Source organism: Natrix helvetica (assembly GCF_964273705.1).
Source record: "Natrix helvetica genome assembly, chromosome: 1".
Lineage (NCBI taxonomy): Eukaryota > Metazoa > Chordata > Lepidosauria > Squamata > Natricidae > Natrix > Natrix helvetica.
In genome coordinates, this window is record NC_138548.1 from 162,347,524 (window position 1) to 162,365,661 (window position 18,138).

The following is an 18,138-nucleotide window of genomic DNA, read 5'->3' on the forward strand; positions in this document are numbered from 1 at the left end:
GCATGCACAAGCAACACACAGTGCGCATGGGCGCAAAGGGAACCGGCAGTAATGTTGCCCCTGCTCTGTATTTCTTTTGTGGCCTATCCTGACATTACCTATTATTACAATGTTGGAAGAAATATCCATCTGGTTCAGTTCCAACACAGGATAAAGACACTATATTCTATATATATATGTATTTGTGTTACAACCCCTGGTATGCCTAAATATCAGTACAAATACAACATACATACATACATACATACATACATACATACATACATACATACATACAAACACATCCTGGACCTGACCAACCACTGCCTAACCAACACATACTTCATCCATAATGGGCAAAGATACAAACAGATAGAAGGAGCACCCATGGGATCACCCCTCTCACCTGTCATTGCAAACTTATACATGGAACATTTTGAAACCAACGCCTTAGACAAATCTGAACACAAACCCAAACTCTGGCTTAGATATGTTGATGACACTTTCGTGATTTGGCCACATGGAAAAGAAAAACTGGACAACTTCCTCACACATCTCAACAACCTACACCCCAAAATACAATTCACCATGGAAATAGAAGCAAACAACCAACTTCCCTTTCTGGATGTCCTAATCTACAAAAAACCCAATGGCTCCCTAGGACACACCATCTACCAGAAAAAAACACACACCAACCGCTACTTAAATGCACAATCCCATCACCACCCTGCACAGATCAACTCTGTAGCCAAGACCCTCATCTCCAGAACCAAACGCCTAGCTGACAAAGACCACCTGAAAACTGAATTACACAAACTCACAAATGTATTAATCTCCAATGGATTCCAAAGAAAAACAATCACCAACCTAATCCAAAAGGAGACTCCCCCAAAAAACCAAGACACAGAACAGGACAATGGCATCGCCCTCCTCCCTTACATCAAAGGCACCACAGATAAAATCAGCAAAATTCTCCACACGCACAATATCAGGACAGCCTTCACCACTAACCAAAAAATAGCCAACATCTTAACAAACCCCAAAGACAAAATCCAGCTAGAAAACCAAGGAGTCTACAAAATACCATGCAAAATCTGCCCAGCAATATACATAGGACAAACAAACAGGAGGATAAATGCACGCATCACAGAACACAAGAACGCAGTAAGAAAAAAAGAAAAAACTTCTTCCCTTTTCCAGCACCTTAAAGCTACAGGACATGAAATCAACTTTGAAGGAGCCAGGTTAATCTCCAAAACAGAACACCTCCACAAGAGAATAATCATGGAAGCCATCGAAATAGAGAAACACCCCCACAGCATGAACAAACGTGATGATACCTCCCGCCTACCAAACATCTGGAAACCAGCCCTCGCCAACAAACGAACACCACCCACCACCCAAGCCGTTACAATACAAAACAACAATGCACACACAGCCTGCACCAATCAGCACCAATCTACCAATCATGATACAACCACACAACCAATCATTCCACTTACTGAAACAAAGCCAGCACCCCATCCCCTCCCACCAAGACTTACAGAAAGACGGCAACTCCGTTCCCATTTTAAGTCCACGCTTGAAGATGGCAGGTGAGATCCTGCCAAAACGTTGCAAAGACAATCTCAACCTTACACGGGAAAAGACCTGAATACAACAAAACCAGCATATATATATGTGGCTAAGATGTTGAGCTTGTTGATCAGAAAGGTCGGCCATTCGGCGGTTTGAATTCCTAGTGCCACATAACTGAGTGAGCTCCCATTACTTGTACCAGCTTCTGCCAACCTAGCAGTTCGAAAGTAAGTAAAAATGTAAGTAGAAAAATAGGAACCACCTTTGGTGAGAAGGTAACAGCGTTCTGTGCACCTTTGGCATTTAGTCATGCCGGCCACATGACCATGGAGACGTCTTTGGACAGTGCTGGCTCTTTGGCTTTGAAACAGGGATGAACACTGCTCCCTAGAGTCAGGAAGGACTAGCACATATGTGCAAGGGGAATCTTTATCTTTACCTTTAGGGGTCATAGCTAGCTTTGTAGGTTATCTGAGTCCCAGGTTTGGTTGAAGTTTACTGCGTGATACAATGTCCCCAAGTGATAGGTTAATCCTATTATGTCCTGGAGAGTCATGTCTTAATCCCAACACCCTGGAGCTGGAAGTCTTTTGCCTTGTAGATAGCTGGCCCAGTCCTGCTGGGGATATTAAGAAAGGTTGAGGGCTGCTTTCCAAGAGCATGTTTCTCCTTTAGGGAAATATAATATTCTGCCTTTTTAAATATTTCTCAAAATACTTCATTCTTCTAGGAGGGGTGACTTCCCTCAACACTTTGCTAACAAAGAAAGTCCACAATTTTAATCTTACAGAAATCAAAGCATCTCCCAGAAGCCACTCTATCTCTATGTATATTAATGTACAACATGCCATTTTCCAAAAAATAACCCCACCCCTATTTAAGATATGATCCCAAAGCAGAAAACAACTAATTCTCTTCTTTTTCTAACATCCCTTGTTGATACTTTCTCCACCTTTCCTTTAGGATACAGGGGTATAAAAAAATCTTCCATCTATTCAAACAGTGGGATAGTTAAATAGAATGGAGGAAGAAAAGATCCAAAATCCACTTTCTTTCCAGCTCTTCTTTCCGACAACACTGGCTTTGGTATTTTCTCAGCAACGACTCCCACAATAGGTTGATGATTTGCATATAAACGAGGTAAAGCTGAATATTGGCTTTCTAAAGTTTCAGGTTTATTACAGCCTCTATTCCTTCACTAAATATTTGAGACCGGACAAATGTTTCCCATTCAATACACTATATTACTCTTAGAGGTAGTATAGTCTTGTTTAGTGACCACAATCGGGACTGGCAACTTGGTCATTAAGCAAAACAGTCATTAAGTGAAACTGCAACTGTGCTTCTGATCTTACTTCAGCTTTTATTTGCTTTACGGATCTGTGAAGATTATAAATGTGAGGCATTGTAAAGCTACTTTTTCAACACCATTCTAAACGCAAATGCCACTAAATGAAGATTGCTTATAAGTAAACTTATGGAGCTCAGCTTAATCATACCAACAACCTTTATCCCCAGAAACACTACGACATGGCTATTTCCTCTGAACAAAATTGGCTTAAAATGATATATACACGGCCTCTTGTTCCCAAATAGAGTTAAACGAACATCAACTTTCTCCCAGTCAGGACTTCCTGCAGAAACACCAAGAATATTCAATGATGTCTGGAAAAGGATTTTCAGGTCATCTTTTTATGCAGAAACAAATAAATTACTCATACATTACAAAAATTAGAGTGGTGCAGTGGCCTAGAGATGGAGCTCTCGCCTCGCAATCAGGAGGCTGTGAGTTCGATCCTAGGTAGTGGCAGATATTTCTCTTTCTGGGCACAATGTGAACATATCTGCTGCGAACTCTGCATTGGCGACAGGAAGGGCATCCAGCCAGTAAACACTCAGCTCCATTCAGTTGCCACGATTCCACCCCGATGCAAGGGATTACAGGGTCATTAAAAGACAAAATACATTACAAAAATTATATCATTTATAACTCAAGAAAACAAACAACTATCCCATCCCAAGCACAAAACTACTACTGAAAAAAGTACACAGTGAACTTAATAAGCAAAAAACAAGAATTGTATATATTTCCTCAACAAACGCTCTTAAAGAAACCCCTCAGTTGTCCAGTGATCTTACTCTGATACATCTTCCCAGCAACCCCTCCTGATGCAATATTCTGACCCAGCCTTAGCAGGAACAAGAAACAGACTCCTTGTCACAAAAAAACCCTCTTTATTTACCTCTTGTGAATTAATGGCATTCACACCCCGAAAAGTCCAGGCAATAGTCCTTCAAAGAGTTAACTTCAGTAAAAGACCTTATCAGTTCCTTGTGATAATTGCCAGGCCGTGAGCTCCCAGCCGAAAGGCTGTAAATTAAGTTCAGGCAAGCAGTCTCTGTGGCACGAAACAAGATGAGCAGAAATACGAACTGTTGTCTCCTACGACAACCACTCCCCTTTCCTTCTATTTATTCCCCAGCCAGGGAGAGGCTGTTCAGCGTCCACGTGTGCCTTGCTTCCCGAGTTGACTCCTTGTCCTCAGTTGTCCTCCTCTCCTAACAGCTCTGCACATATATGCATCTGGAACAGGCCCCAGCTGTTCTTCCTCCTCCCTCATAGCAGCCTCCAAAGGCAGCTGCCTCTCCAGTGGCTGGGAAATGTTGGACTGCCCTGGTTCTATCTCTGTGTTTGACGCTGAGCATCCATCAGAGGCTTCCCCAGGCCCCAGAACTGGCCCAAGTTCTTCCCAACTTCCTCATTGTCCAAGTCTGCCACCAGCTTCGCTGGCAGGCCACAACATGCAACAGGCTGCTCATTTGCATGCAGAGAAATAATATAATAAATAAATAATAATAAATAAATATTTATTTCTTAGCTGCACCCTCTCCCGAAGGACTCGGGGTGGCGTACAACAAAACATAGGAAATAAATATATAGACAAACATACATATAACAAAAACATATACCAAAACATATACAAGGAGGAGGTGAACTGGTAGATAAAAACAAGTAAAAACACAATGTTTAAAAACCCCTAAGTAAATTGGATGCAATTAAAATATCCCAAATAAAAAACCCGTCAGGAGCGATATAGTTGGATCAAAGTTGAGCCAGGCCAGCAACTTGAAATATGGTTCCTCCTTCCTTGCAAAAATCAGCCATGACACCTTTCAATTTGAAGACACAAAATGTGAAGGAAGAAGAGGAGGCATGTTTTCAGTCTTGACGATTGAGGTCAAAAGGATTTCATTCCAGGTTCAGGTTCAGGGTTTTAGTTTCAGAGAAATCATCTGTAGTCTAACAAGAAAGCATCCTAACCTTTGTGGCTGCTTTAATTTTTGGCAGCACGAGATGATGTTAAACTGTTGCCTGTTATTCCCCGAGGGACTATCAGTTTTGACCTGCCCTAATGCTAAACCGTGAGCTCATGTTCTCAAGGAGGAAAGCAAATTCAAAGGGATCTAATCTAATAGAAGAAATAAAGCTGTTCTTACAGTATTTACAAAAGAAATAAAACTAACCTGCATCTAGTGCAATCTTACTTATTCCACACACACACCCAACATAATAAACCACACTTACAAGATTTAGTCCACCAAATACTAACAAAAACAAATGTGACTATACGTATTCTAAATCTTACTATTATCCTATTGCTGACCATTTATTGCTGTATGCTAAAGTGATTCAATTTATACCAGCATCCTCTGACATCTTTTTAGGCTACAGTGAGTGCAGCATTTCCCTTCTGCCTCTGGAACAGATTGCTCATTTGCATACAGAAGAGAGACTCATCAAGATTTTCCTCCATATTTCTCCATAGGCTATTGGGGGAAAATTCAAAGTAACTGAAATTGCTTTGTTTTTTTGGCAGAATAGGATGAAAATAGCAGACATTAAAGTCTCTTTAATAGACATCAACCCTGACAAATTTCAACTGGTTACATTCAATGGTTTTTAGCACGGTCGGGTTTTTTCTGAAAATACCTTCTTGGTTTCAAAAGAAAAGAGAAATAAACAGTTTCCCCATTGCCTATCTATACCCCCCCCCCCCCCGAAGAGGGACTACACACACACACACACACACACACACACACACACACATGAGAGAGAGAGAGAGAGAGGGAGGGAGGGAGGGAGAGAGAGAGAGAGAGAGGAAGGGAGGGAGGGAGAGAGAGGGAGAGAGAGAGAGAGAGAGATTAGATGTAGATGTAGATGTAGAGGTAGAGGTAGAGGTAGAGGTAGAGGTAGACGTAGAGGTAGAGGTAGAGGTAGAGATAGAGATAGAGATAGAGATAGAGATAGAGATAGATATAAGTAGTGGAAATTTTGAGTAGTTTGGAGAACCAGCAAATACCACCTCTGGCTGGCCCCAGAGTTGGATGGGAATGGAGATTTTTCCAATATCCTTCCCCCAGGAATGGGAAAGAAATGGGGATTTTGCAGTATCCAAGCCACACCCACAGAACCAGTAGTAAAAAAAATGAATTTCACTACTTATATAGATACAGATATAGATAGACACACACACAAACATTTTCTAAAACTTTGGGCTTTTGGCTGTAAATCAAATTAAGCTGAAAGTTTTCCAAAACTGTCTTGCTTTGCAGGGATATCAGGTTTGATCTGACCCCTGCTGTACAAGCTTGAATTCCGCTTCTGTGGTCTCCCGCTTCTGGGGCACTACAAGGGTTGGTGTAGTGGGTTGGCAAGCCTGCCCCCTCCATCCCCCCTCCTCATAGGCCTTGATGGACTGCCAGGCTGAACAGCTTCTAAGGAGGACTCAGAAGAATAGCCACAGGCATACTTTTTTATATAAATATTTTTTTTGAATAAACACAAACAGACAAAACACACAAAAAAACCCCACAAAACCACCTTCCATTACAAATTGTAGAAAGTGTGTCGATTGTTTACAAAAACTTCCGTGCATCCCTTCCACAGTCATCGCCTACAATTCATATCAAATCATATATTTTAAATCAAGTATATTTATATATATTACTATCATCATACCTCAACCTTCATTTGACTATAATTGTTTTTATGTCCTTTTATATAAAATATTCCAGATTTAAACCACATAATGGCATTCCATTAGCTCTTCCCAATATCATCCAGTAGTATTACATATTTATAACATGTTCTAAATAAAAATTAGTTATATTTAATAACAGTTTCTAAACCTCCTTTCATAGTTACCATTTGCAATTTATATCAAATTTCCTCTTATCAAACCAATACATATATATGCATTATTATCATTATCAATCAATTATTTAACTGTATTCATTATCACTTCATTTTATACACAATGCTCTAAATTTAACTAAATTTCACTTAATTTTTTATTATAAGCTTTCATTACATCAACCTGTGTCTTTCCAGTAATAGTGCAGTCTTATGTCTCTTGCCATTTGTGGCATTCGTATTCTGGTTATTTCCTTAGTAAGTTTTGTATGGACTTCTCTTCACAACTTATTGCTTATGGCATATCTTGTATAAGCTCAAAACCCTCCATCTGCTTCTTCAATCAGCTTATCTTTGGTTATCACTAGTGCCTCTGACAAAATTTCTCTCCTTAGTTCCATCAATTCTCTTTTCTTCTTCTATACTTTGAAATCTGGGGTAGAGCTCCAGTCCATCTATCTCCCCTTTCCATAATCCACTCTTTCCATTTCCAACCATGCTCAGTTCACTGTCAGTATCAACAATTTTCTTGTCTCTTTGTTTATTTTTTCCTTCCGTTTTTAGAACTCTGACCTCCACTTTCTTCATTTGGTGAACATCCTCAATTTTTCCATCAAATGTTACTGTTCTACGATCTATGTTCTCCAATCTCTTCTCAATTTTCTCTGTTACTTCTAATAATTTTTGAATTTCAAACATAATCTTTTGCAATGTTAAGGTTTCTTTTTCACGTTGCGCCATTCTTCCAACTTGTAAACACTGCCACTCTGGCACTTAAAACTTTTTATTAAATTTAAAGCAAGTTCATTTATAATCTTTTAAGACAAGGCTTTCTATTCACTCAACTCTCGCTGCCAATAAAGCTCCCGAAGAGCACCTGTATAAACAACCCATGCTCTTCTCACTATCACTCTCTGTAAACAAGCTGAGGAACCTTGAAATGCAAAGTCAAATGATTAAAGAGAAAAAAGAAAAGACAATATTTCCAAGCCTTCCAAGCGTCCAGCCTCCAAGTGTTACTTCCTTTCCCTCTCTTATTACAGCCCTCTTTGTATTCCTTTTATATCTTCTTCATATTCCAGGCTTAAAGAAAACAAAATTCTTAAATGGAGCAAAAAAAAAAACCCATCCAATTCAGCATTATAAAAATAAGGAAAAAGATTTTAATCCATAGGTATAAAAAAATAATATAAAAAGTAGAAGAGAAAAACAAATCCATTCAATTTAAAGAATAGGAAACATTTGCAAAAGTTCCATCCATAAAAGAATTTTTTTTAAAAAGGATAACACACTATCTAATGTAGCTTAATTTTGCCGCTTGTTCTCTTCTGTTTTCAAATTTAATTTAGCTTTAATTTTTTGGGGGTAGTCTCTTTTATAATAATATTTTCTCACCAGATGGACACACTTTCTCTTTCCATTTTCCTCCCGTTCTGGAACTGTCCCAACTTCAGTAACTTCAACGGCTGCAATTCTATCACCGGCAAAAAGAGATTCTCCTGGTTCAATCGGGGACTTTGCAGTGTCCCTGAGATCAGCAGGACATACTCTTCCCTGTCACCGTCTCTTCGGGATGGTTTAGGTCCAAAAGGACCATCCAGTGGCAAAAGTATCAATTGCGATCGTGTCGTTGCAACATCAGCTTCTCCTCTAGCCACAGGCATACTTTATGGGGTGCTGAAGTTTTGCAGCCTCAATGAGTCTTTCAGGGGTGGCAAGATGATCTACATAGCTGGCAATGTGGTACAGGGCAGAGAAAGCAGAACTGGTGGCCCAGCATCGTACAATGCCAGAGAGCGAGTTTGGTCTAGTGGAGTTTGGTCTAGTGGTGAAGGCACCAAGCTAGAAGCCTGGCAGCTGTGAGTTCTAATCCTGCCTTAGGCATGAAACCTAACTGGGTGACCTTGGCACTCACTCTCAACCCAACTCACCTTACATAGTGGTTGTGGTGGTGGTGAAAAGAGAGGGAGAAAAGAATATTTAAGTATGTTCCCTATCTTGATTTATTTACAAAAAATAAAAAACAATAAAAGTGGGAAATGAATAAATTAAAGAAAAACCAAATATGCAAGCCACAGAAAAAGACCAATTCTTTAAGTCCTGCCACTCCCATTTTAAATGCAGCAACTGCTGTTTGAAGCAGCAACTGCTAATGTTAGTTGGGCAGCCATATCCTCACCAGAAAGAGAGGTCGGTTCAACCGCTCCCCACCCTGCAGAAAGCTTAAAAATGAAATATGAACCAAGAAGGCCCCACGGTGCCATCGGCAATCTGATCTAGCCAGCCCTGAACTGTTAGCATGCTGTGGCAAAATGGCAACAACAGGAATACTCTGAGATGCCCTGAAATGGCCGCAGCAAATGGGAAGTCAAAAGCCCACCCCTTCACACATGCATCAGGGCCACACGCACATCCGAAGGAATAGGACCCTGATCACATCTGGATTTGTTCTATTTCCGTGATTTAAAGGGAGGCCCTTGGAGAAGGTTTTTTTTCTCCTTCAGTAACCAGAGCTGAGTTGCCTGACACAAATGCCAACCTCTCAGAATTATGAGAGTGTGCCAAAGTGGCACCATTTTGGTAGAGAGCTAACATGGAGGAAAAATACCCCTGGATTGGAGTTCAAAGCAGGGATCGGCTGCTGGGGGTTCGCATGGGTTCGGGGGAGCCTCTAGCTAGGATTCTGTTCAGTTTGGTGAAATCCCAAAAGCCACCAGTGGCTGGCCATGCCCAACCCGCCTCTTCCCCCCCACCCTCCCCTCCCAGGAATCCCCCACATGGTCCATTCATCATGCCAGGTAAGTGCAGGACTTGCGCGGAGGCTCAGGGAGGGGGGGAAACGGCCCTACCGGAAGCTCCACAAGTCCAGAAACGGGCCTGTTTTCAGCCTCTGGAGGGCCCCGGGAGCCTGGGGAAATCAGTTTTTGCCCTCCCAGAGGCTCGTGGACAGTCTCCGGAACCTGGGGAGGGTGAAAAATGCCCCCCTCCTGCCGTGATGCAGGAGGCTGATTAGGCCACACCCACCATGGCTATGCCCACCCAGGAACAGGGCAGCCAACCCATTGCTGCCATTTCTGAAGCCCACCCTTGGTTCAAAGACTGTGCCAACTTAGGGCATAAAGGAAAAGGTATATTTGGTTCAGGGTTGAAAGATAGTGCCAAAATGGAGCAAAAGTGAAAGAGGTCTGGTAGGTGATGGCTAGCTCAGAAGGAAAATGAGTTCTTTGTTTGGGAGAACTTAAAACTGTATCAGAAGAGAGCAGAACTTGGCAGACAGATGGCTGGCTGGCAGAAGGGGCAACTGGCATGGAGGGGCTGGGCCAATGACACCAGAAAGGGCTGCCAAGGTAGCAGAGGAATTGTAACAAGAGGGGCACACAGCTTCCATTTCTGCCTTCAGATTTAATAACTCTGCCCTGTTATTTCTCAAAGGGATAAATCAGATTTTGGAGTAAGAATAAAATAAACATTAACTGCCTGACCTATGGTATTTTATTCAGAAGGGAACGCGTGACATGCCTAGTACTTAGTCATAGTTTGCTGTTCCGAGAACTGTTTAAACAATTGTTGTTTCTCGTCGATGGAGATACTCAATCATCCAGGGCATGGTTGTCCCAGAGGTGTTTTTCCAAAAGGCCACTGGACTTTCTTGGGTTATTTCTTGGAAAACATTTTGTTTCTCATCCAAGAAGTTTCTTCAGTTTCAGTTCTTGGATGAGAAGCAAAAGGTTTTCAAAGAAAAGAAAAAAAACCCGAGAAAGTCCAGTTGTCTTTTGGAAAAGCACTTTTGAGACAATTGTTGCTAGTCTTCGATCTTCTTCCACCAAATGGTAAGGCCAGCATCTTCCAGAGTTTATTTAAGAACAGACTAATCATTTATACAATTTTTTTTAAAAAAATATTCTTCTCTCTTTTAGACAGTCTTTCAGTTTCCGGTGGCCCTTACACTTACTCCTGCAAGAGTGAATGTGGCAAATTGTACAAGAACAGGTGGAGACAGCACATGTTTTCCCCACCAAAGTTGCCTTTTGGATCTTTTCCTTTTCTTGGGCAATAATAGGCAATTCTACAGCAGCTGATAGAGGCTGGTCATTTGCTTAGAGAGGAATATAGAGATCATAGTCTTCTGCCCAAACCCTATCTTGATAGACCAATGCAAATCAAATTAGGTTTAACTCAAACTGAAGAGGAAATGTCTCCCTGTCGTGTGTACAATTCAAGCGTCAAAGGATAACCAATTTTTGTTTGAATGGCTTTGATATATCACTAAAAGAAAATAGAGTAAGTCCCAACCTCCTTAATAGGTGCTCCTCTGTAGGTCACATGACCAGAAGGAACAGAGAGGGGCTTAGAACCTAGGAACTGGCAACATTCCAAGCTCCTCCTCCTAGGTTTCTCCCATAAGGAGCACAGTGGTTAGAATGCAGTATTGCAGACAAATTCTGCTCACTGTCAGCAGTTTGATTCTGACCAGCTCAAGGTTGGCTCAGCCTTCAATCCTTCTGAGGTCGGTAAAATGAGGACCTAGATTGTTGGGAGCAATATGCTGACTCTGTAAACCATCCAGAATGTGAAGTAAAGTGTTATAAAGTGTTAAATAAATATATAAGTGCTATTACTATAAGGAGGCATAGGGCATTCCTTCTGCCAGAAGGAATGCTGATCTTCTGGGAGGGAAACAGAATTAGAATTAACACAGTCGTGGAGGCAGAGGCCTTCATTAAAAAACATAGTGTCCTCCTAGAGGACGGAAATATAAGAAGTAGTGAAAAAGGCAACAAAACACAAGACATGAAGGAGGGAGGGGCTGCGGCTCTGCCTGGGGACAGGCGGGAGGGAACAATAACGGAAAGACTCAGGTCACAAAAATAAATACATCTGGAATATCATTTTAATTGTTGATATATTAGAAAGTGGCAAAAGAGATGACTGAACACATGGTTGATACAATGTATAATAAGATGCTGTTTCTGCTTATCTTTTATCTTTTGTTTTTTGTTTTGTTTTTCTGTAAAAAGTTGTGAGAATTGGAGAGATTCCTACCTCTAGCACGATGGAGCTGCCAAAAAAATTTTTTGGGTATATCCACCTACCCTTTTCCCCCAAAAAATTTAAAAAACCAATAAAATTATTTCAGGGGGAAAAAAAGGAGGCATAGGGGTTATCCCCCCCCAAAAAAAGAATAAACAGCCTGGCTAGATCTGGATCCCATCTTCTTTTTACTGGCTTCTCCCCATGACAAATTCAATCTGACTCTGTTCTGGGCAGTTATCTCCATTCGAACAGACTCCTAACTTTTAATAATTTCCTTTCAACGTTCTCTTACGTTGGAATGAATAAAACTATCAATATGCTACTGTTGCTTCAGGTTGTTGGGAGAGTGGGATGAAAATTAAGTCACGGTCCTCATTTCCAGAAGCAGGTCAACCAAAGAGCTTGTTCTTACCCTAGTCATATGTCCTTATTTCCACAAGGAATATGACTAATCTGTGAGGCTTGACCTAAGTAAGCCATGCCCTCTTACCAACATAGCCAAACAAACTTCTAGAAGCTTGTGTAACAGTATCATTGATCTTCCTTTCACAATCAATTGATAAGGCTTGCTCTCTTTCACCTCACACTCCCTCATTCCAAATAAGCCTAAGCAACGTATTATAATGTTAACTGCAGCATATTAATGCATCAGTGATTTAAAAGAGACAAAGCTAGTCCTTCAAAGAAAAAAAGCTTAAATTTAAACCAACTCCGGAACAGTTATAGCAAATCCCCCCCACCCCTAAAAAATGCCACACCTATAGTGCTAAAAAATACCTGATAAACCATTAAACCCTGAAGTCCACTATTCATCCTTGTCTAACTGCTCTTTCAGGCTACAGTGAATCGAGCATCTTCTCAACTACCTATACCAGGGATGTCAAACCTGATTTCATTGAGGGCTGCATCAGGGTTCTATTTGACCTTGGGGAGTGGGGGAGTGGCCAGGGGGCATGGCCAGCTCGACATCACTCTGCGGCCAATTCGCTCACACAGAGAGGGACTTCTCCTGGTGCCGTCCACCAGGCAATGCCAACGGGCGACACCAAGGAGTAGGGCCTTCTCTGTGATGGGCCCAACCCTCTGGAATGACCTCCCCCCCGACATTAGAACCACTACTGACCTCCGCTCCTTCCGGCAAAAATTGAAGACTCACCTGTTCCGATTAGCAGGCCTGGCATAATTACAACTGTCCCTCCTGGCAAATGTATTAACTGGTTATTTTAGGGGTATTGTTTTTAACTTATTGTGTGTGTTTTAGGGGTTCAAAATCCTATATTTATATATATTGCTTTGTACAGTTCTTTTAATTCCATTTTTAACCTCCTCCATTCCAACTGTACATATTCAATTTTTATTGTATTTTGATATATTTGGCATGGACTGTACACCGCCCCGAGTCCCTTTTTGGGAGAGGGGGCGGTCTAGAAGCATGAATAATAAATAAATAAAATAAATCACTCATGTTGGGGTCACCTGTGGTAGCTAAGTGCTAAAGCAGGATTTCCCTCAGACCCTCCCTCCCTCTCATTATAATCTCTTTCCTTCCTTCCTTCCCTCCTTTTTTCCTTCTCTCTTCATTCTCCTTTCTTCTTCCTTCCCCTCTTTCCTTCTTTTTCCTTCCTTGCTCTCTTCCCATCTTCCCTTCCTTGTCTTTGTCTTTCCTCTTTCCCTTTCTCCTTTTCTGTCCCTTCTTGGATGCTCAAATGCAAAATGGGAAACATTTCTCCTTTTGTTTTGTCTTGGTTTTAGTTCGTTTTGCTAGTCCTCTGCCAACAAAAATGGAGGTTTAGGTTTAGGTTTATTTGGATTTATATGCCGCCCTTCTCCAAAAGGACTCAGGGCGGCGTACAACATTAAAAACACACATCACAAAAGTTAAAAAAAAGATTAAACCCATTTCCAAAAAGACCAAACCGATTTTTTTTAAAAGAAACAATACATTTAAAATAAATTAACATTAACATTAACAGGCCAGGCCGGCTTGCTGGAAAAGCCAACTTTTTAGGGCTGTTGGAAGGACCGGAGGTCAGGGATTATGCGGAGCTCCGGGGGCAGCTCATTCCAGAGGGAAGGCGCTCCCACAGAGAAGGCTCTCCCCCTGGGGGTCACCAGCCGACACTGCTTGGCCGACGGCACCCTGAGAAGGCCAACTCTGTGGGATCGTACTGGACGGTGGGAGGCTACTGGTGGCAGTAGGTGGTCTCGCAGGTACCTACTTATATACTGCTTTACAGTGCTTTTACAGCCCCCTCTAAGTGGTTTACAGAGTCAGCATATTCCCCCAACAATCTGGGTCCTCATTTCACCCACCTCGGAAGGATGGAAGGCTGAGTCAACCTTGAGCCTGGTGAGACTAGAAATGCTTTTTAAAAAACGCTTGGAGATTAGTTTACTAATAGGCATGGGACTCTTTTTTCACACAGCTCCTTGTTTTTTTAAATTCCCCCAAGTCTGTCTTGCTCTCTAGTAAATAATCAAATCCCTGCAGTTTTGGAAGTGGTTTATCATTTCTAGGACTGTGAGAGAAAGACGGGGCTAAAGTCATCTAACCAGCTTCATGCCTAAAACAAGATTAAAACAGAGGTGGTATGCTGCCGGTTCACACTGGTTTGGGCGAACCGGTAGTGGCGGCTGCGTGAGGCTCCACCCACCACCCAGACGCCATCAAGGACCTTCTGTGCATGTCCGCGCATTCCCGCTACTGAACAGGTAGTGAAGAAAATAGAATACCATTACTGGATTAGAACTTATATTGGTTTTCTGGTTTCTAGCCTCTAACTACCAGAGCAAATTGATTCACTAAATGCAGGTAATCCTTGACTTACAACCACAATAGAGCCCAAGACAGTTGTTAGGTGAGTTTTGCCCCATTTTATGACTTCTCCTGCCGCCATTGTGAAGTGACTCACTACAGTTGTTAAGTTGGTAACATGTTTGCGAAGTGAATCTTGCTTCCCGATTGACTTTGTCAGAAGGTCACAAAAGAGTATTACGTGACCCAGGACACAGCAACTGTCATAAATACACGCCAGTTGCCATGCATCTCTCATTTTGATCATGTGACGATGGGGATGCTGCAACAGTTATAAGTGTGATAAACAGTTATAAATCATTTTTCTCAGTGCCATTGTAACTTCAAACGATCACTAAACAAATGGCTCTAAGGGGATTATCTGTATCACATTTCAAGTCAATATAAAGTCTGACATTTATTTATGACTCCCAAAACAATAAAATAAAGCATTAGGATTACCAAACACATATACCACCCAAAAATCAAAGCAAAAGCTATAAACAACTTCAGCATAAAGAATACCCTTATGCAAAAGAAATAAAACTGAAAAAGCATATCTAAGCTCATACATTATATAAAGCTATACCTAAACACCTACGGTATTTCCTTATTTCTTGCACAATAGACTATTGCCATTGTACCTGGTCGTCACACTGATGCATGGGGGAAAACACTACAAGTATTCCAGAGGTCAGCCTCGATACCTTCCTAGCCATTCTTTCAGGCTATAGAAAAATACTTGCAGTGTTTTTCCCAAGGTGGGAAACAACATGCATGATGAGCCGTGGTAGCACAATGGTTAAAATGCAGTACTGCAGGCTAATTCTGCCGACTGCTGGCAGTTCGATCCTGATGGGGTTCAAGGTTGACTCAGCCTCCCATCCTTCCAAGGTGGGTACAACAAGGACCCAGATTGTTGGGGCCAAGAGGCTGACTCTGTAAACCGCTTAGAGAAGGCTGTAAAGCACTGTGAAGCAGTATATAAGTTTAAGGGCTATTGCTATAGACCGCCAGGAATTTTCCTTGCCATGTCAACAAGAGATATGTTGGGAAAGAAAAATAAGAATTTCCTTTAAAAATTCCACCTTGATAATTTTCCAGTCCTTTTTTTTTTCCCAGGCAAGAACAAAGGCATCTTCCCAGCAACCTTTTCCTCCTGTGTATGCAAATGAGCCTTTGCACACAGGAGAGGTTAACGAAACCTCATTCTGATTAAATCTATGAGAATGAGTTGACATTTGACTGCAATAAAAACAACTGGATGCAACTTTCCATTGCTGCAATTCAGAGAGAATCCAATTCCAATTCAAGTTACTGCAAGAATCAATTGACAAAATAGATATTCCTAGGCTAAAACAATTGCCTGAAGCTCCTTCAATCTCTGTTTTGGGGAAATGAGGATGAAAATATTAAGCACATCTGCTTTTTCTCAGAGCAAAACTAAAGTCTACTCTAATGTAATCTAGGGGTCCCTTTTCTACGTGAGGTACACACAAAAAAGATTGTGTCAACTCTCACGTAATCAAGGTCCCTTATTTGCCAAAAGAGGGAAAAAATCCATGGGAACTAATTATTAATCGCATTGTATTGTTTGAAAAATAAAACAAACTGCAGAGTTTGATGTGCTATTATTGACAAAGATATTCAGCAAATGTTAACAATTTCTTACAAACATCTTCAAGCCGTCATTTAAACAATCTCCACTAAAGGTGGAACAACCAGACTAATTTAGAAGTGGGGGAGGCATAATCTTTGGTCCCAGCCTTCATTTTGTTACTATCCTAAGCTTCCTTTTTAGGCAAGAGTGACAGTCAACCTCTACCATCTTTATAGAAGGAACAACAGAAAACGGACAAAAATCAAAACCTTTTTCTCCCCAAACCCATCTTGCCATTTTCTCAGTTCTATATCAGGCAGCAAATCAACCAAATGATTTTCCATTCTTAACAGATTAACAGAGTTGGAAGGGACCTTGTAGGTCATCTAGTCCAACCCCCCACTCAAGCAGGAGATCCTACACCATTTCTGACAGATGGCAGTCCAGTCTCTTCTTGAAAGCCTCCAGTGATGAAGCTCCCACAACTTCTGAAGGCAAGCTGTCCCACTGATGGATTGCTCTCACGTCAGAAAATTTCTCCTTATTTCCAGGTTGAATCTCTCCTTGTTCAGTTTCCATCCATTATTCCTTGTCTGACCTTCAGGTTCTTTGGAAAACAGCTTGACCCCTTCCTCTCTGTGGCATCCCCTCAAATATTGGAACACTGCTATCATGTCTTTCCTGGTCCTTCTCTTCAGTAGACTAGCCATGCCCGGTTCCTGCAACTGTTCATTGTATGTTTTAGCCTCCAGTCCCCTAATCATCCTGGTTGCTCTTATCTGCACTTTTTCTAGAGCCTCAACATCTTTTTTATAGCATGTAGACCAAAACGGGATGCAATACTCTAGATGTGGTCTTACTAGGGCTTTATAGAGTGGTATTAGTACCTCACTTGATCTTGATTGCATCCTTCTGTTAATGCAATTTAGGATTGCATTGGCTTTTTTGGCTGCTGCCGCACACTATTAACTCATATTTAGCTGGTTGTCCATAAGACTCAAAGATCCCTCTCGCAGTCACTTTTATTAAGCCTGGTTTCACCCAGTTTATATGTGTACTTTTGGTTTTTCTTATCTAAGTGTAGGACTTTACTTTTGTCTAAACTGAATTTCATAGGGTCCAGTGTTCGAGTCTTCAAGACTTGCAGAAAGGGAACCATTCTTCTCCCAACACTCCATCTTGACTATTACCACTCCATGCAAATCAACTTGATTCGGTTCAGACTGAAGATCAGAGATTCAAATAGTGCCATGTTTTCATTTAAATTTGCAATAAAGAATTCCAGGGCAAACCTGTTTGATTTTAGCATTGCTATTCTTTCAGCCATTTTCCAAAGACTGAAATTGTCTCGACTCAAAATCTGATCTAAGAACAAGAGCATCCATAGGGAGCGGATGAAAAAACCAAGATGTTGGTTACCACTGAAGCCCCATCCATTATTTTGCATTTATAACAAACACAGGAAAAAGGGGCAGGGTTTTGATTTCACTGTTGTGGATATCCCTTTCGAAAGGTATGTACTAGTCAGTCTTGAGCCCATATGCAGAGTGCCAACAGCTAAGTGGGCAGAAAAAACAGGACCACTCTAACATCTGATCAATGCAAGAGAAAGCAAGGTGAAGCCTTGTGGTGACCACAATACATGTGATGATCTGGGACAAGGCATGAAGGCCACACAGCCAGCTGAGAGTTCAAACTTCCCTTTAATTCTCCGAAATTCTCCTAATGCTCCTACGTTCTTGGCAAGTCCAGGAGCAAAGTGTGCACGCACGTGGCAACCTCTGGCTGCACGCAGTCCAGCAAAGCAAAGGAACAGGGAAATGAGTCCACGAAACAAGGAACAAATAACGAGTCCACAAAGTAAGGAACAAGGCACTGAGTCCACGAAGTCAGGAAGAAGCAAGCAATTCTGCAAACTCCAAATGTCTGTACCGGCACACCAAACTCTACCAATTCCCC

General features: G+C 41.5%; 1 protein-coding gene across 1 annotated transcript in view; it reads right to left on the reverse strand.

Moving 5' to 3' along the window:
* ABCB11 (ATP binding cassette subfamily B member 11) overlaps positions 1–18,138 on the reverse strand; it is a 99,896-nt gene that overhangs the window by 65,032 nt on the left and 16,726 nt on the right. The window lies entirely within an intron of this gene.